We start from the raw sequence: 27016 nt of genomic DNA, 5'->3' as shown, positions 1-27016 counted from the left end.
AAAACGCCGCCCCTCTCATAATATATTAGGCCCTAGCTCGTAGCATCTCCCTGCGTGTCCTTCCCTTGCGATGGCCCTGTGGTATTTCTTGTTTCTAAGGAGGGACAGGTTTCTCCTAGTGTGCTGACTTCTTACTAAAATGACCACGAATTGCAGTGCATACGAGATAATTTTTTCTATGTACACTGACTGACAGAGCAAATGCAACACCAAGAAGGAGTGGTCAGAACTTTATGCCAATTGCAGGGTAGACTGACGTCACTGAGGTATGCTCATGATGTGAAATGCGCCGCTGTGCTGCGCACCTAGCGAACGATAAATGGGACACGGCGTTGGCGAATGGCCCACTTCGTACCGTGATTTCTCAGCCGACAGTCATTGTAGAACGTGTTGTCGTATGCCACAGGACACGTGTATAGCTAAGAATGCCAGGCCGCCGTCAACGGAGGCATTTCCAGCAGACAGACGACTTTACGAGGGGTATGGTGATCGGGCTGAGAAGGGCAGGTTGGTCGCTTCGTCAAATCGCAGCCGATACCCATAGGGATGTGTCCACGGTGCAGAGCCTGTTGCGAAGATGGTTGGCGCAGGGACATGTGGCACGTGCGAGGGGTCCAGGCGCAGCCCGAGTGACGTCAGCACGCGAGGATCGGCGCATCCGCCGCCAAGCGGTGGCAGCCCCGCACGCCACGTCATCCGCCATTCTTCAGCATGTGCAAGACACCCTGGCTGTTCCAATATCGACCAGAACAATTTCCCGTCGATTGGTTGAAGGAGGCCTGCACTCCCGGCGTCCGCTCAGAGGACTACCATTGACTCCACAGCATAGACGTGCACGCCTGGCATGGTGCCGGGCTAGAGCGACTTGGATGAGGGAATGGCGGAACGTCGTGTTCTCCGATGAGTCACGCTTCTGTTCTGTCAGTGATAGTCACCGCAGACGAGTGTGGCGTCGGCGTGGAGAAAGGTCAAATCCGGCAGTAACTGTGGAGCGCCCTACCGCTAGACAACGCGGCATCATGGTTTGGGGCGCTATTGCGTATGATTCCACGTCACCTCTAGTGCGTATTCAAGGCACGTTAAATGCCCACCGCTACGTGCAGCATGTGCTGCGGCCGGTGGCACTCCCGTACCTTCAGGGGCTGCCCAATGCTCTGTTTCAGCAGGATAATGCCCGCCCACACACTGCTCGCATCTCCCAACAGGCTCTACGAGGTGTACAGATGCTTCCGTGGCCAGCGTACTCTCCGGATCTCTCACCAATCGAACACGTGTGGGATCTCATTGGACGCCGTTTGCAAACTCTGCCCCAGCCTCGTACGGACGACCAACTGTGGCAAATGGTTGACAGAGAATGGAGAACCATCCCTCAGGACACCATCCGCACTCTTATTGACTCTGTACCTCGACGTGTTTCTGCGTGCATCGCCACTCGCGGTGGTCCTACATCCTACTGAGTCGATGCCGTGCGCATTGTGTAACCTGCATATCGGTTTGAAATAAACATCAATTATTCGTCCGTGCCGTCTCTGTTTTTTCCCCAACTTTCATCCCTTTCGAACCACTCCTTGGTGTTGCATTTGCTCTGTCAGTCAGTTTATTTAACGTCGCACGAACGTCTGCAGTTTTCGTCGACGATGGTAAAATAGAGGACCCGCACTGGGATGGTAGTGAACGACAGTGGCTTTAATTAAGATACACGGTGTGAAAATGGAAATTAATGGAAAACCATTTTTGGAATGTCGAGTGTGAGCCACTACTCCACCTTCTCTCGAAACCATGAGATGCGAGGTATAAAACTATTGGTCCCGTGATTAATAATCACACGATTAAGAATCGTGTAAAACTGAAAACTCGTCTCCTTTTATTAAGTATTTGTTTCCATTATGATACTTAACTTCTTAACTTCTTACGCTCCAGACGCTAAATGGTCAATACGGCTCAAGGTTTGGATAATAATGTCGATTAAAGTTCAAATTTATATATTTTCTGTAAATGCAAAGGTTTTAAGGGTGCTGTCTACATCTATTTAAATATCTTGAAAGAATCCGAAACATTTTCGTAGGTTTACATAATAATAATAATAATAATAATAATAATAATAATAATAATAATAATAATAATAATAATAATGCTATTGGCTTTACGTCCCACTAACTACTTTAACAGTTTCGGAGATGCCGAGGTGCCGGAATTTAGTCCCGCAGGAGTTCCTTTACGTGCCGGTGAATGTAACGACACGGGGCTGACGTATTTGAGCACTTTCAAATACCACCGGACTGAGCCAGGATCGAACGCGTAGGTGTACACACAGGACGGAAATTCTTTTAACCATTCAGTATACGACGACTATGAATAAGGTAGTGGCAACTTGATCCAGACAGGAGCAGCTGTCGATGTGTTGTGTGCATTTGACGGGCATGCAGTTGGGCGTGTTGTTGCTGAGTGGCGTTGAAGTGAATAGTGTCGATTTCATCCCTCTAGAGTATTTTTTCAAAAATTGATCAGCGTTCGTGTATTAAAATCGACGTTGCCCATGGCAAAAATGCATCAGGATGTTAACGAGGATTAAGTGAAGCCTGTGTCGAGAATGCATTACCGTATAGCACGGTTGCACGATGTGTCAAGGCGTTTCGTGCGGATCGGAATGAGACTGCGGATTTGCACCGCACATGAGTCAATGTGACTTCGATCTGTTTCCGAAGTTGGAGGAACCTCTCAGAGGCCGCCGATTTCCTGACGTGGCGTCTGTACTCCGCGCAGCAGGGCGCTCCGTCGCTGTCATCAACAGAGAACACCTTGCCAACGGTCCCCAATGAATTCCCGAAATTTGACTTTGTGGGTGACTACACTGAAGGAATGTACTGAAACAGTACTTGTTAGTTCATTAAATATTGCGGTCCGTCAATATTGACATTATTTAATTTACAACTCTCGTATTATTATCATTTTTATTACTATTGTTTTATATGTATACATTTTAACACTCACTAACAGTAGCAATTCGACTTAATAGAGTTGAAGATCAAATTAGGCCCTTCTATGTATCGCCTAAGTAGGGTGTTAATTAATTTAGTATGAGGTGGGATTTGATTGTTCAGGTTTCACTATTTATTTTCATTACACTCTGGTATCCCCTTCGCGTCTAAAACGGTGATATATCGGTCTTTAACTCAGGTTCTGGGTTCAAGCCTGATGACTATATGCAGTAACTTACTTGTGCTGCATAAAGGAGAGATAGGATTGGCTTTCACCGGAATCTTCGATTTCCCATATTCCTTTCATTCTAGTGATACTCCATTTATTCCTTAAGCATTCCCTCGGAGGAGCATGACAAGCCTCCAGTACTTGGACGTTCCTCTTCTTGATGTTAGTTGAGACTCCCTCATCCAACCCAGTACTTCATTGGATTAGTGGTAGACTATCCGCCATTGAATCATAAGGTCGTAGATTCCAAACCAGCTGAAGTAGTCGATTTCTCTTAATCTTATTCCTGGTATTCGTCCATCTTAAGTGAGGTGTGCCCTTTTGCATTTCATCCTCCATTTTTTCCGGTCTTCAGAGTCCGCAAGATCTGCAGCTTTTTACAGGTCAGCCTCGAGGCCATTATTCATCTCGGCTGAGCGTAAGTGCTTGCTTCACAATAGATTCTGGGTCAGCTCTGGCCACGTGACCATACTATCAGCATTTTGCCTCTGTCATTTTGTTGGGAAATCTAGGCAACTGACCGCTTAGTTCTTAGTGTGGTTTAGTCCCGTGACTTCCAGCGTCCGTCTATGCATGCACATCGACATTACGTGCAGGATATACTGCCATACCTGAAATACTTATTTGATTACTGTTTGCATGAAGGAGCTATATTATATGAATGGGGAGTTGCTATAGTAACACCAGTGTACAACGGAAAGAGTGACAAATACAAAGCTGAAAATTACAGGCCAGTCAGCTTGACATGTATAGTCTGCGAGCTCTGGGAAGGCATTCTTTCTGATTATATATGACGGTCTGCGCAATTACTAACTGGTTTGATATAATTCAGTTCGGGTATAGGAAAGGTTATTCCGGTGAAGCTCAACGCAGCAAGATATAGCAGATATTTTAGATTCAGGGGGTCAAATGGATTGTACCGCTATTGACCTATCCAAGGCTTTTGATAGGGTAGATCATGGGAGGTTACTAACGAAAATGAGGGCAATTGGACTAGACAAAAGAGTGGTTGAATGGGTGGAAACTTTTCTAGAAAATAGAACTCAGAGAATTAGAGTAGGAGAAGCATTATCTATTCCTGTAATGTTGTCATTAATGCTTTCACGGCCCGTACTTAAAGATATGATACTGTATACGCTTTTGGGATTATGCCGTGTCAAGAAAATAAGGTTAAATTCTTAACGTTTCGCAGGGAACTGTGCTCTGCGTCCTCAGAAGAAATCTCGACTGTCAACGAGAAAGGCTTCTTAAACAATGACACTTTTAAATTTGGACGTTATAATAGAAGTGGAAAATGGTACGTTTACTCGTCACCAGATGGCTCCCAGGACGTGGCAACGCTAGCGTTCGAAGCGGAGGCTGACCGAACCATCACAATCAGTCTAAGCGGTTCACATAACGTGTTTGCGTAACACATGACACTGGAAGATAATAATGGCGTATGGCCTCCGGAGAGGTCTGGTGCAGGTCTTTTTCTAGTAGACGGCCTATTAGGCGACATGCATGTCTGATGATGAGGGCCTCACCTAGGATGATTTATAATGTTGAATACGCCACACACATCCAGCCCCAGAGCCATTGGAAATAACCAATTAAGGTTAAAACCCCCGACCCGGCCGAGAATCGAACCCGGGACCCTCTGAACCGAGGGCTAGTACGCTGACCATTCAGCCAACAACAAGGACGACATTGGCAGATGTATGGCATAAACACAATCCTTGAATGAAATATCTGGCGTACGTTCCTCGTCGTACAGTTTTAGTTAGCACGAAATTCAGTGTACGGTATATAAATTCAAAGAACCACACTAGCTCAGAGTTTTCCTTTCCTGCACTGTTAGTGTATTTTTATGTACTGTACACCCTGTACATCCACGTTTATAGTCGCCAGAGCACAGTTCCCTGCGAAACGTTAAGAATTTCACTTTATTTTCTTGACACGGCATAATCCCAAATGCCTATACAGTATCATATTCCTGTAATGATTAAGCGGGGTGGGTCCCGCAGGGCACTATTATTGGACCTTTGTTTTCTTATATATATATATATATATATATATATATATATATATAAACGGTATGAGTAAAGATCTGGAATCACAGATAATGATATTTGGGGATGTTATACTGTAAAGAGTAGTAAATAAGTTGTAGGATTGTGAGCGACTGCAGGGGGACTTAAACAATGTAGTGAGGTGGAGAGTAGACAATGGTATGAATGTAAATGGGACTAAAAGTCAAGTTGTAAATTTCACCAAGAGGAAAAGTCCTCTCAGTTTCAATTATTGTGTTGATGGGGTGACAGTACCTCAAGGGGAACAATATAGTGCCTATGTGTTAATATAAGAAATTATCTTCATTGGAGTAATCATATTAATGAGGTTGTTAAGAAAGATTACAGGTCTCTTCACATGGTTATGAGAGTAATTAGGGGTTGTAATAAGTATGTAAAGGAGAGGTTGTAGAAGTCTCTAGTAAGACCGCAGTTAGAGTATGGCTCCAGTATGAGGCACTGAACAGGACTACTTGATATGAGAACTGGAAAAAAAAATTCGAAGGAAAGCAGCACGATTTGTTCTTTCCGACTAGGAAGTAGTGTTAACAAAATAATACAAACTTTGGGCTGGGAAGACTTGGGAGGAAGGAGACGAAATGCCAGACTATGTTGTATGGTTCGAGCTGTCAGTGGTGAGCTGGCGTGGAATGACATATGTAGGAGAATTAGCATGAGTGGAGCTCTCAAAAGTAGGAAGGACGATGATAATGTTGCAATTCAGGAGAACAAATTGGGGAAAGCATTATTTTGTAGGACGAGGAGTAAAGGATTGGAATAATTTATCAAGGGTTCGTTGAAGATATTTAAGAAAAAGCTAGGTAAACAATTATAAATAAATGTAAATATGAGGTAAACAATTGCTAGGGAATCCGCCACCTGGGCGTCCACCCTAAATACAGATCACTGATTGATTGATTGATTGATTGATTGATTGATTGATTGATCGACTGATCGATTTGCTCGTGTCTCTTTGTCACCAGCTAAAGTTCCACTCCATACAGTGTCACTGGGGGGAAGAACTGTGCGGTAGATCTTCGATTTGAGTCACAGGGGTACTTGCTGTGAAGAAGGACACCGCACATGACCTGGAGTCACTTCAACCAGGCGACTTTTACTGGAGCTCGAATCTGTACAAATGTGTCACCGTAAGCTGTTATGCGGGAGCCAGTATCACGGAACGTAGATGTCTTCGGTAGTGGAGTGTTGTGGACCAATATTGTCCAATTTGTCTGGGTGCTGCACTCCAGGTACTCTGTTTTTCCGAGATTTAGCTGCAATGTAAATGGTTCCACATTGTTTTCAACTGGGTGACCAATTCATACATCCTCTTTCGCGAGTCACTAACCAGCATAACGTCATATGAGTAGAGAAGGGTCCATGAATGCGGTGTCTTCAGGTCGGCGGTTACTGCGTCCATGCACAGGATAAACAGGAGTGGTGACAGGGTGGATCCTTGATGAACACCCACTCAAATATGAAATGGTGCTGTGACGCCTGCTGCACAGCGGACAAAGCTTGAAGTGTTATGGTAGAGGAGCTGAACCCAACGAACATATTTCTCTGGGACACGACACCATGCGTACGGAGCGAATACCACACGAGTTCATGAGGAACCCGTTCAAATTCCTTTTTCTAAATCTAGATGGCCTTCAATGTATTTCTTGAAGAATTTTGCTAGAAATTTCAGTTGCAGATTGCCCATCAACGTCCATACTTCAACAGAGATGTCATCAGGTCCAGTTGCTTTGCTGTGTTTCATTGCGCGGATGGCAGCTGAAACCTCGGCAGACGTGGTGTGTGGAACTGCACACTGCTTTGGATTGGCTGTGGTGATAGGTGGATGTGGGAATTCCTCATTACAAGTGACACTGAATTGTTGAAGCCAGTGTCAAAGTATGGTATTCCGAAAGGGATGTCAATATTCGTCCTTGATGCGGATAATGTGACCAATTCTTCAGTGGCATGATGGCGAGATCTGGTGATCCTATGGATAGTATTGGCTCCTCCGGTTTAATATAATTGTTCAAATAAATGACGAAAGAAATTGTCCTTGACAGTTGCCACTGTTCGTTTGGTGACATATTTGAGCTCCCCACGGCGGACCAGATCCATGTCAGTTCTTGTTGGTGATATTTTCGGATCACTGTGCGTTTGACATCGTCATTCCACTACCAGACGTGTTTATATACGAAACGCTTTCCTGATTTTGTCAGTTCTACTCTGTCCTCCACACTCGATCGAATTCGTGCCGCGATCACACCCCATGTACCCTTCACAAGGCGATCAGTATCCAGGAGGGGAAGGATGGTGTCCATTAGCACTGTAGCTTTGACATGAAGCTTTAACCACTTGATGTGTTCTGTGGTTGTGACAGGTCAGACAGTTGGGTGAAGGTGAAGCATGAATACAAGAACCAGAAGTATATGTTGAGAAGTAATATTGTCTGATGGCATTACTAAACAGTCCATTAATAGCCTCAGATCCTTCCTCTTCAACATCCAGTAACCGATTTGCTAATTGCGAAGACCACTGCTGTACGTGATAATCTTGTACAGGCGTTTCTTGAAGTGCGCTCACTTTTGCCAAGTCGCATTCCAAGGCGTGTTCACCAGCTTCATTACGCACGCCAAACCGAACCACTATCCACTCATTCGAAACCATCCCTTGAGTAGAGAACATGGCTGTTGAGATCTCTACCTATTAACATATGTTTGCTGACGACAATAGGCTGGATGTAGCCTCCAGTTCTGTCCAAAACACAGCTTGTTCCTCTAACAGGCGCCCTACATGTGGTGCATAACAAGAGACGATGCGTACTATTGTTGATCCGGTGACAACTCGGATGTCAATCAATCGAACGTACCTACAGTCTACATAGGTTATGTTATTTCACAATCTATCGCAAACGGCAGTTGACGCGTCATTTCGGCAGGATGTTGTTCCACAGTACAAAAGTATGTATCCTTCTCTAATATCACAGGTTTTGACACCTTTCCACTTTGTCTGCTGCATACAGGCAATGTTTACCCGTCGCAACTTTAATGATCAGGCCAACTTGTGGCTGCGCCCTGTCATTGTCTCCCTTAGTCAACTCTTGTTATTTTCTGACCCCGAAGGTTTTGGGGCATTCGAGGCCAAGGGAGTCTTTCATTTTCACGCCCTCCGTGGCCGTTGTATTTCTTTGACTGATACCTTCAGTTTTGAAATATTGGATACCTTCCATGTTTTCCCTCTGATTATTGTCAACAGAGGATGGTTGCCTAGCTTTACTTCCTGTTAAAACAGTAATCACCACCACTGCCACCACTCATTGCCCCATTGTCGATCGTCGCATATTGGGTAGATTTGCCTCACTTTCTTAGCCTGCTCCGGCCTTGGGCAGGTAGCGCTCGCACTTTTGTCACACCGATCGGGTGGCATCGGATTGCTGAAGGCTACATGAAAAAATTCTACAACATTGGATATGATACAATGTCTGCATGTTAAAGGTCACTGGTGATACACTTGAAATCTAACCGACAAAATTGATAAAATATTTGCGATTTGGTGGAGGAAAACTGAACGTCGAAATAGACACGCTGGCTGCTTACTTAGCGTCACTTCAATATGCCGGCACCTGGTGGCTGGGGTCTTCAAACACTTTCAAAGTGTAATGTTGATTTTATTTTGGGATTATTCTGAACCCCTCCTCCTGCCAAATTTTCATACCCACTGGGGCTGATTTTTTTACAATTTGCTTTACGTCGCACCGACACAATTCTTTTTTTTTTGCGATTTGGTTTACGTCGCATCGACACAGATAGGTCTTATGGCGACAATGGGACAGGAAGGGCTTAGGAATGGGAAGGAAGCGTCCGCGGCCTTAATTAAAGTACAGACCCAGCATTTGCCGGTGTGAAAATGGAAAACCTCGGAAAACCATCTTCAGGGCTGCCGACAGTGGGATTCGAACCCACTATCTCCTAGATGTGAGCTCACAGCTGCGCGCCCCTAACCGCACGGCCAACTCACCCGGTGCACAATTAGGTCTTATGGCAACGATGGGACAGGAAATGGCTAGGAGTGGGAAGGAATCGGCCGTGGCCTTAATTAAAGTACAGCCTGGTGTGAAAATGGGGAAACAACGGAAAACCATCTTCAGGGCTGTCGACAGTGGGGTTCGAACCCACTACTGGGGCTAACGATCGTCGAATTCCCCCCCCCCCACCACTAAAATTGCTCCCTGTATCCGTCCGTGGAACACGCACATGCAAAATCTATCACACCGCTTCTTTGAAGTGAATTTCCTTTTGGACAGTAAATCGCAGTTATTTAGACTATAGTGTTATTGAATGAAATTAAAGTAATTTTTCTTTAACTTCATTCAGTCTTGAGTGTGATGAGGCCGTGGTGGAACTATGTTATCAATCACTAACCATTACGTGGCCAAAGTTTCCTGAGATGATGATTGGAATCTTGAACCATTAAGGATTACGACAAGATATAATTGCATGCGTGTTGCCAAGGGATGCTGCTGTCGCGTGATGGAGTTCGGTCAGCAGCAGCGACCCTCTTGTCTGCTGTCACACTGCTCAAAATAAATCATGAGAGTGAGTCCGTTGGAGCCCATTGAAATGCAATCCTTTGTCTCCCGATTGCAGGACCAAGTTCAACTCCGCTAGCGGACCCGGATCGCCTTCAATTATTCACATCACTTTTTTTGTTTGGTCAAGTTAAAAATCTATTCCAGTAAAACACAACGCAGCGAGAGGGAGGCTGTAGAGCGGGTATTGACACAAACGCATTTGGTCTATTAGATGACTCTTGCATATTATATGTCCAATTCAATGGTGAAAGCCAAGTAAGAGAGTGGTCTCTCCTTCTCTGCACCATACTTAGTGAAAGGTACGTACGTCAATGACAGGGAGCAGTGCCCTGCCTAACACGCATCAGGCGGTTAAGATGACGACAACTCCCTTCATTTCGTTAAAAAGAAGTTTCAAGATTGATAAATGAACCTACTATTACTTCTTCGTTTATTATTTCGTCCCCAATAACATCACCGAGATAACCAGAACTTCAGTTAAGAATCATTTCCTCGGCATGGATGCTAATATTTCAAATTATACTTTCAATTTCAATCAACTTCATCCCTTCTCTTTACGGCTCAAATGATAATGTAGGCAGTTGTATAAAGATCATTAAAATAATTTCATAAAGATATTAACTCGCGGTTACGCACGTAGAATTTCTCTAACTTGTGAAGTTTCTCTATCTTCATTTGCTTAGTTCTTTATTTTGACAGTGATTTTAAAGCGTGTTTATGAAAAATAAACTAAACGCATTGAAGTGTTTATGAAGATATTTTTTTCCCTGTTCCTAAATTTCTCAGCTGAATCTTCCTCTTTCTTTTTTTTAAACAAGTTGCTTTACGTCGTACCGACACATAGGTCTTATGGCGGCAAATAGATAGTATAGGGCTAGGAGTGGGAAGGAAGCGGCCGTGCCCTTAGTTAAGCTACATCTCCAGCATTTGCCTGGTGTGTAAATGGGAAACCATGGAAAACCATCTTCAGGGCTGCCGACAGTGGGGCTCGAACCCACTAACTTCCGAATGAAAGTTCGTAGCTGCGCGCCTCTAACCGCATGGACAACTCGCACAGTATACTTTCTTTTACACCGTAACTAGGTAGTTGGTAAAGACCACTTAACCCCTATTTCTATATTCATTTTATCACATTCTTCTTTTCCCTATTTACCAAACAGTGGAGAATAGTATAAGTAGCATACAGTTCTCTGCCAAATTTAGGTAGCTATACTTTATCAAACTGGTGATAAGAAATTAATTGTACTATCGGTTTTACGCCACACTAACAAATAGCTTTCCGTCACAATGGGATAGAAAAGAGGTAGGACCAAAAAGATAGTGTCCCTGACAGTGGCGGCTCGTGCTGAATATTATTGGTGGTTCTGCTCTGTGACGCCCAGTCCATTGCAGTAAGTGTAATAGACAAATCTAATTCGTATTGCATACGGAAAGTGTCAGCTGAGCTCGGGTGATTCCGTCCTCCAACTCAGCGGAAACGCTTTACTCGATGTCCTTTCCGAGTGAAGTTCTCTGAAATGTACCGAAAAAATACAGGTAGACGTTCATCTCAATTTGTAAGACCCCGATTTCGAGGGACATCAACAATATAAATAACTGACTTGTACAAAAAACAACAATTAAAAAGTTACAAAAATTAAAGCCCCTCTTCCGCTTATCGAAAAAATGTTGATCTATCGACACATTCATATTTACAAAGGTTCCGAGTCCTGCATACATCTTTGGGAGCCGGCTTTCTCAATGGAGAGGGAACATCATCTGATGGTACTAACGTTTCTGTTTTCATTTTTATGACTACCTAACTCGGAAGAATTCACTACCATTACGGAAAAACATTGTCATGATTACTTATAGGCCTAAGAACTCGCTCATTCGCTTCGTACGAGAGAATGTTTTCGGTCGTTGGATAGAATTTTGCTGAAGTCCTGGTCATTTACACAAAAGATAAATATACATACCTCCAATCTTAAGGTACGTTGTTTGAAGTCTTAACATGAACAGTAAATTGATTTTGTGTTACTTAATCACAACCATCTTCTTTTATCGCGCATTTATCCTGTATTTAAGCTATTTGGGCTTTCTTTCTACTGAACAGAAGCATCACAACTATACTGTAGTATCTGAGAATGTTGACATGTAAGAATTTTAAAACATATCAATATCCATACAGTTTTTAAAAAATCTCTATTCACACTGATGAGTACAGTGGAGGGAGCTTTTCCCAAACAGCTGAGATTTCAACATGCTCGTCGCTGCAGCGATTCTCTCACGGACGGTGGCGCTGTCTAGTGATTAATTTACTAACTCTATGGTCACGGGAATGGGTCAGACGTACTGCAAGGCGTGCAGTTCATACAGAGCCTTATGGGCGACTCTTAGCCACCTATCGGAAGAAAGCTGCAGTTAAGTGTGCTCTTCCAGTCGGCCGTGGCTCTCCTAATGTTCTGTCGTTCACAGATCTAAACAGTGTTGCCAGATCACCAGCAGCTGTATGGGTATCGATCTTTGGCTCGATATAGACACTCAATATGAAGGATGGCATCGCTAATCGCTATATACACTGACTGACAGAGCAAATGCAACACCAAGAAGGAGTGGTTCGAAAGGGATGAAAGTTGGGGAAAAAACAGACGGCAAGAACGAATAATTGATGTTTATTTCAAACCGATATGCAGGTTACACAATGCGCACGGCATCGACTCAGTAGGATGTAGGACCACCGCGAGCGGCGATGCACGCAGAAACACGTCGAGGTACAGAGTCAATAAGAGTGCGGATGGTGTTCTGAGGGATGGTTCTCCATTCTCTGTCAACCATTTGCCACAGTTGGTCGTCCGTACGAGGCTGGGGCAGAGTTTGCAAACGGCGTCCAATGAGATCCCACACGTGTTCGATTGGTGAGAGATCCGGAGAGTACGCTGGCCACGGAAGCATCTGTACACCTCGTAGAGCCTGTTGGGAGATGCGAGCAGTGTGTGGGCGGGCATTATCCTGCTGAAACAGAGCATTGGGCAGCCCCTGAAGGTACGGGAGTGCCACCGGCCGCAGCACATGCTGCACGTAGCAGTGGGCATTTAACGTGCCTTGAATACGCACTAGAGGTGACGTGGAATCATATGCAATAGCGCCCCAAACCATGATGCCGCGTTGTCTAGCGGTAGGGCGCTCCACAGTTACTGCCGGATTTGACCTTTCTCCACGCCGACGCCACACTCGTCTGCGGTGACTATCACTGACAGAACAGAAGCGTGACTCATCGGAGAACACGACGTTCCGCCATTCCCTCATCCAAGTCGCTCTAGCCCGGCACCATGCCAGGCGTGCACGTCTATGCTGTGGAGTCAATGGTAGTCTTCTGAGCGGACGCCGGGAGTGCAGGCCTCCTTCAACCAATCGACGGGAAATATTTCTGGTCGATATTGGAACAGCCAGGGTGTCTTGCACATGCTGAAGAATGGCGGTTGACGTGGCGTGCGGGGCTGCCACCGCTTGGCGGCGGATGCGCCGATCCTCGCGTGCTGACGTCACTCGAGCTTCGCCTGGACCCCTCGCACGTGCCACATGTCCCTGCGCCAACCATCTTCGCCACAGGCGCTGCACCGTGGACACATCCCTATGGGTATCGGCTGCGATTTGACGAAGCGACCAACCTGCCCTTCTCAGCCCGATCACCATACCCCTCGTAAAGTCGTCTGTCTGCTGGAAATGCCTCCGTTGACGGCGGCCTGGCATTCTTAGCTATACACGTGTCCTGTGGCACACGACAACACGTTCTACAATGACTGTCGGCTGAGAAATCACGGTACGAAGTGGGCCATTCGCCAACGCCGTGTCCCATTTATCGTTCGCTACGTGCGCAGCACAGCGGCGCATTTCACATCATGAGCATACCTCAGTGATGTCAGTCTACCCTGCAATTGGCATAAAGTTCTGACCACTCCTTCTTGGTGTTGCATTTGCTCTGTCAGTCAGTGTATTACTGTATATCTTTCATTGTGGTGGTTCTGCAGCTCTGCAGATCGTATTATGGAGCCGCGCCTGGGCCCTGACCTTAAATAATAAGAATCTAGAAATGGGAAACAATAGAAGACTGTCTACAGTGCTGACGACGGCGCTCACCCTAACAATTTCCTGAAGAAAGATATGGTAGTTTAGACGTGCCAATAAAGGACCTATGAATGTTCAACACTTCCTTCCTGGAAGACAGAACATGTACATCTCTTATATTTAAAAGTAGGCTACATTATAATGTATTTAACATTCTTACTATGCAGATAATCATGGTGATAATACGTTCAACCCACAACTTCTGCCTTAAAAATAGTGTGTTCAAAATTGTAGGACCATTAAGTTCAATAATTTAGCTTAGTTTAGAAATGCCAGGTTATAATTTTAACATGGAACATGCGTTAAGTGAGCTGTTACAAGAGCATAAAATTAGTTCAAATGATGAAGAGGAGGCATGTGACATCGTTGCAAGGAACGTGGTGGACATCGAATAAACGAAATATCGCAGAAATCCGAATCAAATGAGAAGTGTTGAAAACATATATAAGGATAGAATAATCTATGGCTAGAATATGTTAGTAACACAACAAATGAGGTCGTGCCTTCAAACACCACCCAAGTTCCCAAACGTGTGTTCATCCAACTACTTCACCTTCAAATGGTGTGAATATCACAGACACATTTCTGACGCGAAATACGGAAGTTTTTTGCAGTTTTGTAAGAATGGTAATTACATCCTCAAACACTATCTATTTAGCTTCTGGAACCGACAAGAGTGCGATAGGTTTCATGAGAAAGAAAGAAAATATAGTATATGAACAGTGTATACTAAATATTGAAAACTGAGAAAATATATTTCTTTGAAGGGGGGAGGGTATGCTAAATTGTTTTCTGTTATTTTGAGCGTATCAAAATGTATTTTATATAGAGGATCCACCAATCCATCCATTATCTAAAGGCTAAGCCTTGTCGCTGCAGCCACATCGCACGCTCTTCTGCAGTCCTTTTCATCGTGACATAGGAAGCAAAACCCAGTTGAATGATTATGTTCCTAAGGTATGAGAGACGTGTTCTTACTCTCGACTTCTTCCCTAGGACCTTTCCTTCGAAGACATTGTGGAGTACCGAGCTCGATAGCTGCAGTAGCTTAAGTGCGGCCAGTATCCAGTATTCGGGAGATAGTGGGTTCGAACCCCACTGTCCGCAGCCCTGAAGATGGTTTTCCGTGGTTTCCCATTTTCACACCAGGCAAATGCTGGCCACGGCCACTTCCTTCCCAGTCCTAGCCCTTTCCTGTCCCATCGTCGCCATAAGACATATGTGTCGGTGCGACGTAAAGCCAATAGCAAAAAAGGAAAGACATTGTGGAGAAAGGTGTCATGTCGTAGGAAGTGTCCAAGAAATTTAGCTTTCCTCCGCTCTATTGAATAAATTAAGGTCCGTTTCTCATCAACGTCATAGAGGATAGGAAACAAATAAATGATAAAGACTGACAACGAGTTTGAGTGCTGAGGAAATAAAGAAAATTATGCCCCCTAAAATGTTGTTGCACTATTTTGGACTTTAAAATCGCATTTTATTCAACTCATATCTTCTAGAACATGAAGAATATCTAAGCAGAATTTTATAACGACAAACAAGGAAGCTGATGAAGTCTAAGTGATCTGGTTTCTGTTAATAATTAATTCATTGCGATGCAATTGTTTAAATAGAATCCAAGACCTTAAGGATGTTTAATCTATTTGTACATACACTAATTATAAAAGAAAGCACGCACAAAGGATGGACTGTTGGAATCTCTTGATACAGTTGAATTATGACGTTGATGTGAGTATATAAGTAAGCGATTGCAATATAACAGCAAAAGGATGGTTTGTTATGAAAACTGAACACACGAACGGAGAATCTACTGTAGTACGCTGTGAGTTCACGGATAGCTCTCAGGATGTGATACAAATAGGCACGAATGTATACAGGTTTCCTATGGTACCCTGGGACATATCTGTCCATATTTGCTATAAGAGATCCTCTCCTGTGCTGCTAAGTTGGCATCGAAGGTGGTCCCAGACATGCTCTATGGGTAATAAAACAGGAACGTAGCAAGGGTATCACAAGAACGCCTCCGCAGTGTTTCCGCACTCTGATACCTGTCTGATCACCAGATGTCGTCCACGGTCGCTCAAGTGAACGTGTAGCCTACCACCGGGCGCTCATGGTGTACCATCGCTAGGGCTGGTACAACCACAAGGAAACGATCTTAATGATCAACCTTCCTGCCGAGCTTATGGAGCATTGCGCAGAAGAGGGCGAACCACGTCGAGGAAGCCTTATCCTGGGCGATACTTTCTTCTGTGTATCTGTAATAACAACCAGTAATAGAAGTAGCACTAATAACTACTGCTTAAGCAATGGTCCTTAGATAAAAGTTCACAGGTGCAGACAAACGCAGACAAGAACAATATCTGGTGAGGAGAGGGACTTAGCGGAGGCACGTTCATCAGTCAGTTTGCTCCTGTCGCCACTGGTCAGTTCGCATCCCACTTATATCCTCCCATAGCCGTTTCAAAACTTCGATGTAGAAAGAAGCACCAACGGACTGACTGTCTTAGCGGATTTTCTGACAATTTTACATACGACACCTTTCAACAGCGTTTCTAGCCAGGGTGATAATAATAATAATAATAATAATAATAATAATAATAATAATAATAATAATAATAATTAGCGAGAGTAAACGTAGCACAGGTGCTAGTGCATTAGGCTTCTGAATCCTACAAGCAGGCTCGACTTTAGCTCACAATTAAAGAACACCTGTAGGACAAAATTCCAACTCTTCGCTGTCTCTAAAGATCGTACAAGTTCAGTTAGTACGGCGTAAAACCAATTACGTTATTACTGAGTTCTACATCGAGATCCCATTTTTTTAAATTCGCTTTACGTCGTGTTGACACAGATAGGTCTTATGGCGACGGTGGGATAGGAAAGAGCTAGTAGTAGGAAAGAAGTGGAAGTGGCCTTATCTGAGGTACAGCCTGGTGTGAAAACGGAAAATCATGGAAATCCATCTTCTGGGCTGCCGTCGGTGGGATTCGAACCCACTATCTCCCGAATACAAGCTCACAGCTGTGCGATCCTAACCGCACGCTCAACTTGCCCTGTATATAGCATATTTATGATCATAAAAATAACATTTACATTGAACAAGAAAAACGTATCCTTTTTTCATATTTTTGGTTCAATTTGGCTTAATTGATGTCCAGCACGTCGTTTGCCTCATGTAAAAAATGAGAAGTTACGGAAAACTATGTTCACGGTTGTTGATGAAGGATTTACAGTTTACCATCTGAGGGATCCAAGCTTGCAGCTGAACGACCCTTACACGCAGCTAGCTCTTATATCATTTCTGGTATTTAAATAGTCCAGTAACGTTTCAATACAAATAAATATCAGTGAAGCCCCTCTAAGTTGGACACCTGTGGTTCGTTAAAAATGTGTCCAGTGTACAGGGATGTCCAGTCTACAGGGTGGATAAACAGTATATAAAAAATACACTAACAGTTCAGGAAAGGAAACACTCTGACCTAGAGTGGTTCTTTGAATTTACATAGTACACTGAATTTCGTGCCCACTAAAACTGTAAACAAACACTAGAGTATTGTCCTATGCTTTACTTTGCATATCGTTCTAACACTTTACAGCCTAGTGAAAAAATCTGTCATAAGGCTGTTTTTCGATTATTCGATTTTTAACGTACCTATTCTGGCTTAATTTTTCGACGTAATCCAAATACAATTTGAATCATTTCTTGTTGGTTATAGACAGACACAAATTTCCAACTCGTTAATACATTACACAGCCTCTTGAAGAGTAGGTACCTACTTTGGGACAGCAAGTGTTTCTTCTTCTTCTTCTTCTTCTTCTTCTTCTTCTTCTTCTTCTTCTCATTCTGACAACTTTTTATCTGCAGCAATCACTTTTTGTAACACTCAATCAATTGTTCCAGGAACATCATCGTGGACTTCCAGCACATTATCGAAATAATTAAAAACACAAGCGTCTGACAATTCACTGCGAAGGACTTAAGGGAGACATCTCAGTTCCTCAGCCAACGAGATGTTATCTACAGGAGATGGTTCTTCCTCTCCAGTTGATTGATAAACTGAACATGATGGAAACATTTTAAAATTGTTTCTTTAGACACATCCATCCTAGCTCCATCTAGCAAATATTCGTCGAGGATCGTCGCACTCCATGTAAAATCGATTGCATTATTACACTTCTCTGTTGTGTTGATGAGGATTCACATTAACTATTTCCTGTACAGTAATTTTACAGCTTGAATTATCCTTTTGTCTAGTGGTTGCACTTCACTAGTTAAGTTGGGTGACATCAATTTTACTGTGACATTTGATAGCTTTAGCTCCACGTGGCTTGTAGCATTACCGAAAAACAACAGTAGTTTACGTTTAGTGTTCTTGATTCTTAGAATGATTTCTCTTAACCAGTCATCGATATTATTGTGTTTATTTTTGTTTGAATAGATGAAATCTGGAGCTTACCATGACGAATTCCTCTCTTCTCTCCTTCCATTCTATGCTTGAAAGAAATGTTTATACTGTTTTAAAGGTTTGAGTGCGATATGGAAGAATCTGATGATCGTCTTTCAAGAAATTAGCATGTTTTAATTAAGTTGTTAATTTGACAGGTATAATACTGTTTTCTTTCGCAAGTAGTTTATACATTTATTACTTAAGGTTAGTTTCGGCAGAATGAAGAACCTAACAGTTATCAAGCTCCTTTACCTCGTTCAATAATCATACTGTTGCATCCTACATCAAGCAGAATAGATTCATAGGGACAAACGGAATTGTATAAATGGAAGGTAACCAACGTCGAATTGCAAATGTTTATCAACCTGACAGTGAACAATAATAACTGGCTGAGCAAGTGACTGCGCGGTTTGCGTTAAGTAGCTCTCAGCTTGTATTCGTGAGGTAATGGGTCCGAACCCCACTGTCGGCAGCCCTGAAGATGGTTTTCCGTGGATTCCCATGTTCACACCAGGGAAATACTGGGACTGGGGTTTCCTTCCCACTCCTAGCTCTTTCCTATCCTATTGTCACCATAGACCTATCTGTCTCAAGTCGACGTAAAGTAAATTGTAAAAATATAATAATAACTGACCCCTTAGGAAACATTCTGTAAAAAATTGGGACTCTATGAAAGTAAGTTACACATGAAAGTTACGGTAAGTTCTTTAAACTTGCAAAAAGTCCTGGAAATATTTCAACTTTGGGCAAAAGCCCAGACACTAGAGTATATCCAAAATTATCGACCCTGTTATGGATGTAGGTTAAGCCTGAAGAATGAACTAACGAAATCTGCAATTATTAGGGAATTATTGATCTTAGGCCAATCTCTGTGGACCAGTAACTTGTCGTAGGCCTACTTCTGTTACCAAGATAGTGATTTCCATCTTGGATAATGTATATGGCATTTGGAGGTGTTCAGTGCTACAGCTGTATGTCGTTTGCCTCTTGCATATTAAAGAACTTTGGCTGGTAATTACCCACACTATTACCTCATCGTATGCTACCATACGAATTTAAGCTTATTCGGTGAATTTAATAAATGATAATAATGCAATTTGCTTTACGTCCATCAACCAATTTTACGGTTTTCGGAGACACCAAGGTGCCGAAATTTAGTCCCGCAGGAGTTCCCTTACGTGCCTGTAGAACTACCGACACGAGACTGATGTATTTGAGCACGTTCTAATACCACCGGACTGAGCCAGGGTTAAACCTGCCATGTTGCAATGAATTGAAATGGGGATATAATTGTCACTTATTTCAACATTTCTCTGGAGAATTAAAGCTTTTAACACCAAGCACTGAGTGCGCTGTGGGGATAAAGTTTTGAAATACCCGAACTTATATTACATCCGTAGTGGTACAATCCGTAATTTTTAGGAGTATAATCATTTAAAACCAAAACACACAACGAAAAAGGGCACCGAGTTCCACCTCGTATTATATTTGAAGACATTTGAAAAAAAGAAGAACACTTTTGAAAACCAAGTATTTTTGGAGTTTCACGGAAACGAAAGTGGCAAACAAATATATCTACTCGAACGCCTTGAAAATGACGCGGGATGGAAAATGGGGAGAATAATTTTAAGAACGTGAATTGGTCCAAATGGAGCACACAGTCCTAAGTTGTGCTGAGTATTGACAATCACAATTCTGTTCAAATTAAAATTATTTCGTATATACTGAACTGTCTGCCTCTGTGGTGTAGTGGTTAGTGTGATTAGTTCCCACCCCCGCAGGCCCGGGTTCGATTCGCGGCTCTGCCACGAAATTTGAAAAGTGGTACGAGGGCTGGAACGGGGTCCATTCAGCCTCGGGAGGTCAACTGAGTCGAGTTGGGTTCGATTTCCACCTCAGCCATCCTGGAAGTGGTTTTCCGTGGTTTCCTACTTCTCCTCCAGGCGAATTCCAGGATGGTACCTAACTTAAGGCCACGGCCGCTTCCTTCCCTCTCCCTTGCCTATCCCTTCCAATCATCCCATCCCTCACCAAGGCCCCTGTTTAGCATAGCAGGTGAGGCTGCCTGGGCGTGGTACTCGTCATCCTCCCCAGTTGTATACCCCACCTAGAGCCTGAAGCTCCAGGACAATGCCCTTGAGGTGGTAGCGGTGGGATCCCTCACTGAGTCGGAGGGAAAAAATAACCCATGGATGGTAAACAGATTAAGAAAGAAAGAAAGAAAGAAAGAAAGAAAGAAAGAAAGAATGTACTGAACTACATATGAAGGTGTCAAGAGTGCAGAATATTGCAGAATTAATCTGGGAAAATTAATCGTCATAAGTAGGCTATGTTTAAAAATATATTTGTGGTGAAATTGTCGTACTTTGATTGATTAATTAAGGTACTTCCTATGTGTGAGTTTGACGTATCAGTAATATTACCGCCAGCTTGTGTTCAGCATGTCCAATATTACAAATCCAGTCAGTGCATGTGGACTGTGTAGAGATGGCTCATATCTACTACTAATTCTAATGCTAGTAGGGTAGAGAGTCTCGAAAAAGCTGCGAGTAAATCAGAGAGATGTTCTCGAGGTAACTGACTAGACGCGTTTCAAGCAGATAAGATTGAGTAAATGAGAGGTTAAATCAGGTACACTGGTGTGTTTCTCGTAACTTACTGTACATACAGCATAAATGTACAGCACGTCAGGTGTAGGTATGTGGGGACTGATAAGCCAGTTGAGACAGATCGAGGTTACGACTATGATCAGCTCAGAAGATAGCAGGTTTTGCGTAGTGTCTTCATCAAGTTGTGGCGCCTCTGCAGAACAGAACAGGAAAACGCATGAGAGGCAAACATTCTTTCAACAGAAGTCTATCGCGATCAACAATAACCTCGACTGTAACCTGGAGGGTGGCAGTGTTATTGTCATCTTCCCACCGACACGCAGTCACCGGTAGGGAAAGTACGAGCTGATATGATAACGCCTGCCTGGCTCGCGACCGACCGGAATTTGGAGTTTTATCGCCAGCCCAGTGCGAGAAGGCTGACGGACAAATTGTGGAAATGTATCTGGAAAGTGGAGTGAGTGGTGGACAGCGTCGCTAATTTGTATTCTAACGTGGCACAGGGAGAGAGGCGCAGTGGCACGCTGGCTTAGGCGAGGAAAAGTGACCACTAATAAAGAGGCGAACCCCTTCCCCTGGCTTCCCCTCCAGACTCGCGCCCACATTGAACCAATCAATGCAGTAATCTCCGCCTGGCCAACCCGCAATACCAGCCGCCACAGCGGACCATCGCTTCATACCCAAATCCAAACTACTGGTCTTCCGCGAAGTGGTTCACAAGCTTAGTTAGCTTATTGGGAAATTATCAACCAGCTGTCTTCCTTCCATTTATTGCCAACAGAGCAGGGAAATTCCAATTGACCGCTTTCCTATTCACTTAGGGTGTGCTGTAATAATCTCCGGCAAACTCTCTCCGTTGCATTAACAACTTGAGAACAATTGTTTTGGTTAGGGCGGTCATCTCCTTCACGTATGCATATCTAGGTCATGACGTAGCCTACTAAGAAACCACTTTCTTAAAGTGCATCCAATAATGGCGTATTGGAAGTGCTGTCATGTAGAAAATGGTGATTTTTTAAGATGCTATTACAGTATGAAGCTGATTTGCGGAAGCCATGATGAATACCTTTCTCGTTAATATTGTTGTGCGTCGAGATCACGCGAGTTCTTGGGATAGCTGGAGTGTAGAATTGTTCTGGTTTCATCCCTCCCCATCGGCTGTCTTGTGTAAGGAGCCTTAGAACTCACTGCCCTACAGTAAATGTTCCTCTTCCTTTTCGACAACACTGGGTTAGGAATGGGCTCGGCCTGGGATGATAGTGGACGTAGCCTTACGTAAGACACAGTTCCGGCATTTCCTTATTATATAGATGGGAAAGCATAGGGTTGCCGACATTGGAGTTCGAAGCCATCATCTCTTAAATCCATGTTATAGATATATGATCCGAATCACGTAGCTAACACATGTTTGAAGCTCCAGAAGATAGCAGACCGCTGTGGCGGTAGAGATAGTTTCAAAGGTCCACCATTCAACTTTAGCTTCAGTATTGGTTATTCGATACCGTATTCCCACGATAAACTCACTACCCATCCCGGAACATGTTTTGGTGAATGTTGAACGCTTAGGAATTCAATCTGATGAGCGAGATCCACGGCCGAGTTACATCGTCGCTGATTCTCATTAAAGTGACCGGGGTTCAAATCACGACCGGCATGTGGTATTTTTGAAATGAAATGTCACGTCCCTGTGGTTCAGATTTCACTCGACGACAGAGCTATGATCACGTCCCCAGCATTCACTTAAAACTACACATTTGCTTGAACTTATTTTTATAAAATTACTTGACGGACGGTTGAACATTATTCATTTGTGTTGCATACAGTATACGAAATACACGTCTCAAAACAGATGGGAATACGAGCTTTAGAACATGATAAATTTAATCCATTCAGCTTTTGCTCAAATACAGCAGAACTGAATTGAATGTAAAATAGTATGTAGGTATGATATAGGCTTTTGGCCTTATGGCGCGTCAGGAAAATACGGTGAACTTCTTTAAGTTTCGCAGAGAACTGTGCTCTGCGTCATCAGAAGAAAATCTCGACCGTTCACGAGAATTTCGAAACCGATGGCCTAGGGCTAGGCCATCTTTGTTCTGTTGGAACGGATCTTTTTTTTTTTTTTTGCTAGGGGCTTTACGTCGCACCGACACAGATAGGTCTTATGGCGACGATGGGATAGGAAAGGCCTAGGAATTGGAAGGAAGCGGCCGTGGCCTTAAGGTACAGCCCCAGCATTTGCCTGGTGTGAAAATGGGAAACTACGGAAAACCATCTTCAGGGCTGCCGATAGTGGGATTCGAACCTACTATCTCCCGGATGCAAGCTCACAGCCACGCGCCTCTACGCGCACGGCCAACTCGCCCGGTTGGAACGGATCTAAGCTAGATGTCTGGTACAACTGCCATCACACTGTACAGTGCGTTTAAGTTGCCCCTTGAGGGCCAAGTCAATGAATATTGAATTTTCACGACCGCATTGTAATCGAAACAGACTTTCAACCTATTAGGTCGTATTGCGTACATTTAGTACGTGTTGAGATGTTACGAACAGAATAAAAATGGCCAACCAGACACCAGTGGAATCCGAACCCACAACCTCCCGATTTCGCGCCGGTTGCTCTACAATTTGAGCTACCTTTCTCGTGGACAACCGACATTTTCTTCTGATGACACAGTGCAACAGTTCTCTGCGAAACGTAAAGAATTATTTTCTCGACACGGCATCAGCCCAAAAGCCTATATATCATGTCTATAAGTACGGGCCGTGAAAGCATCAATGGCAACAGTATGTAGGTAATTAATTGTAGGCCTATTGCTTTTCTCATATTAAACTGATAATTCGCTGCATTGTGAGATACGCCGTTACACATTTACGATATTATTCCATATTATTGTTGTGGTGCGCATTTCCCAATAATTAAAATTTCAACGAATAAACTTGACTGACGGAGCAAATGGCTACAAGGTGTGCGTCACGTAGTTCTCGGCTTGCATTCGGGAGACTGTGGGTTTCAACCACAGTGTCGGCAGCCCTGAATATGGACATCCGTGTTTCCCCTTTTCACACGAGGCAAATGATGGGGTTGTACCGTAATAGAGGGCACGGTCGATTCCTTCCTACTCCTAGCCCTTTCCTATCCCATAGTCGCTATAAGACCTATCTGTGTCTGGCGATGCAAAGAACAAACCTTGACTGAAACTTGAACGAAAGGCATTGTTTGTTTGTTATTCATCAAATCTCGCCAAGATATTTGATTTCACTTTTATAAAGAAGCACATACAGATATTATTTTCGGTAATGGTTTCTTGGGTGACATCTAAACGAAGTTTTACCGGCAATGAATTCAATACCAGTGGATATCTGGAGTGTTGAAGTTAGCGCACTGCTGATTCAGCCAGTGTGAGTCATTCCTTTCATATTTTATTTATTTACAAATTTCCTGTGGCTATTGCTAGCCTGCCAGCCCCACGGTGTAGGAGTAACGTGCCTGCCTCTTACCCGAATGCCCCGGGTTCTATTCCTGGCCTGATCAGTTTTTTACGTTGATCTGAAGTCTGGATCGAGGTCCACTCAGCCTATGTGATTACAACTGAGGAGCTTACCTGACGGTGAGATAGCGGCCTCCGTCTAGAAAGCCAAGAATAACGGCCGAGAAGATTCCTCCTGCCAACCTCACGACACCTCGTAATCTGCAGACTTTCGGGGTGAGCAGCGGTCGTTTGGTAGGTCATGACCCTCCGGGGCTGTTGTGCCATGGGGTTTGGTTTCATTGCTACCCTGGTTCAAGGCGCACCTCTTGTAAGGCATACCTCCCGACGACGATGGGTAGTGTCTGCCGTGTGCGGGGAAACTGTGTGTTATTGAGGAGGAGGATCATGTTTTGCGTGGTGTTTGAGTTGCAGGGATGTTGTAGACAGCACAAACACCAAGTCTCCAAACCAAATGAATTAACCGTTTAAGATTAAAATCCCAGACCCAGCCGGAAATCCAACCTAGGCCCCCGAGGATCGAAGGCCACTACGGTGACCATTCAGCCAAGGAATCAGACTAGAGTCATGGAGGTTAATAGCTTAGATATTCACGGCCGATGTCTGGATGAACAGAGTAAAAATTATTTCCTGGGCTTTTAGCCCGTGTTCGAGCATCGAGCATGCAACATCCAGTATCCTAAAGCGGTGCGCTTTCTCCGAAGGTAAGTAGTGGAAACTATTTCCCAATGCGACCATCATCTACTGGTCCGGAAAATAGTTTTTTCTACAGTCTTGCACGAGTTTGTTGTTATTTTATACTCGGATATTGGGCTATGTCTCGCAATCCAATTTGCAAGTTGCTTTACGTCGCACCGACACAGTAGGTCTTATGGCGACGATGGGACAGGAAAGGGCTAGGGGTGGGAAGGAAGCGGCCGTGGCCTTAATTAGGTACAGTCCCATCATTTGCCTGGCGTGAAAATAGGGAAAACATGGAAAACCATATTCAGGGCTGCCGACAGTGGGGTTCGAACCCACTATCTCCCGAATACTGTATACTGGCCGCAATTAAGCGACTGCAGCTATCGAGCTCGGTAAATCCAATTTGAAGACACGTTAGTGAAATCTTCGATAGCCTAATTATATTTATTTAACAACCGTTGAATCGTCAGTCTCGTGGTGAAGGAGTAGCTTTTATTAGCCGGAGACAGTGGCTTAGATCCTTGGCTAGTCTGGACTGAGTGCAGGGATAGTGTTCACAGAGTCTTTTGAGATTAAATGAGGAGCTGGATGATACGAGAGTTAGCAGTTCCGGGCACGAAAGCCAAGCCTGGCATATGCTGATATGTAAATACAGAAATTCCACGTGCAATTTTGCAAGTGCCGTGGAACCTAATGCTAGGAACTCAGGACATTATGGTCATCAACTCCGCAACTTCTTTGACTGAAGTGTTATAAATATGGAAATAGCTTTAGGAAATTGCTTCAGATATTGTTGTTGCTTCATGTAAGAGACTGTGAACATGGTCAATTACCATCTGCAAGGATTTAATGACTATGAATATAATTATCTGGACATATCACTGGAACTTCCTCTGCTGCAAATGACAACTTGAGTTAGATTAATAAAACATACGTGCCATTTCATTAGTCGCAGCTGTTATAATGTGAAATTCTTCTCCTTTAATGGATACATAACTACGGCATTACCTGCGTGCTCTATCGTCTGTTAAAGTCCTACATAGGCATACACTGTATAGGAAACCTGTCTCTCATTCACCTTGAGACAGCTCCTTTTCAGATAGATGACCTTCAGATATTGCATTGGTACGTGGTCAACATGTCGATGTTCCCTACCATATTAGTTTTTTTTTTTTTTTGGTGCGGTTTCACTGCCCTTTATATCAGTCAGTTAAACAAGTTCCAACTCCGAGACCAGGATTAAAATCCGTGTTCGACCCAGGAATGAAACTGAGGGATTCTCGGTAAGAGATAAAGACTCTGCTCACACACGATAAGTTATATATTACGTATAATAATAATAATAATAATAATAATAGTAATAATAATAATAATAATAATAATAATAACACCGAGCAAGTTTGGCCATGCGGTTATGGGCACACAGCTGTGAGCTTGTAACTTTTTTGATGATAATAATAAATAAAATCATGAATAAAATATATAAATAAAATTACTCAAAAACTTAATAAAATTAATAAGCATAATTAACCGAAATGTCCGTAGTATGGGCGCCAGAGTTCACCAGAATGGATCCCTCGAATTTAGATAAGAGCATGATAAACTGTATATCCCAGGGCGTGTGCATAATGCTGCGTACTGGTACATCTGCTGCAGGCCTTACCTAACCTCCTGAAAACGACTAATTAGGTAGGAACTGCACCTAGGTTCATCAATAACACTGATTCTAAAATAGCTAACTATATTCTTAACAAATTCCGTGCATGAGCACGTCATCAACATACAACATTATACATATAATACACACATAAAATATTGCTGGAAGACT

This window comes from Anabrus simplex, chromosome 2 (genome assembly GCF_040414725.1).
Source record: "Anabrus simplex isolate iqAnaSimp1 chromosome 2, ASM4041472v1, whole genome shotgun sequence".
Taxonomy (NCBI): Eukaryota; Metazoa; Arthropoda; class Insecta; order Orthoptera; family Tettigoniidae; genus Anabrus; species Anabrus simplex.
Note: the sequence above shows the minus strand (reverse complement) of the source record.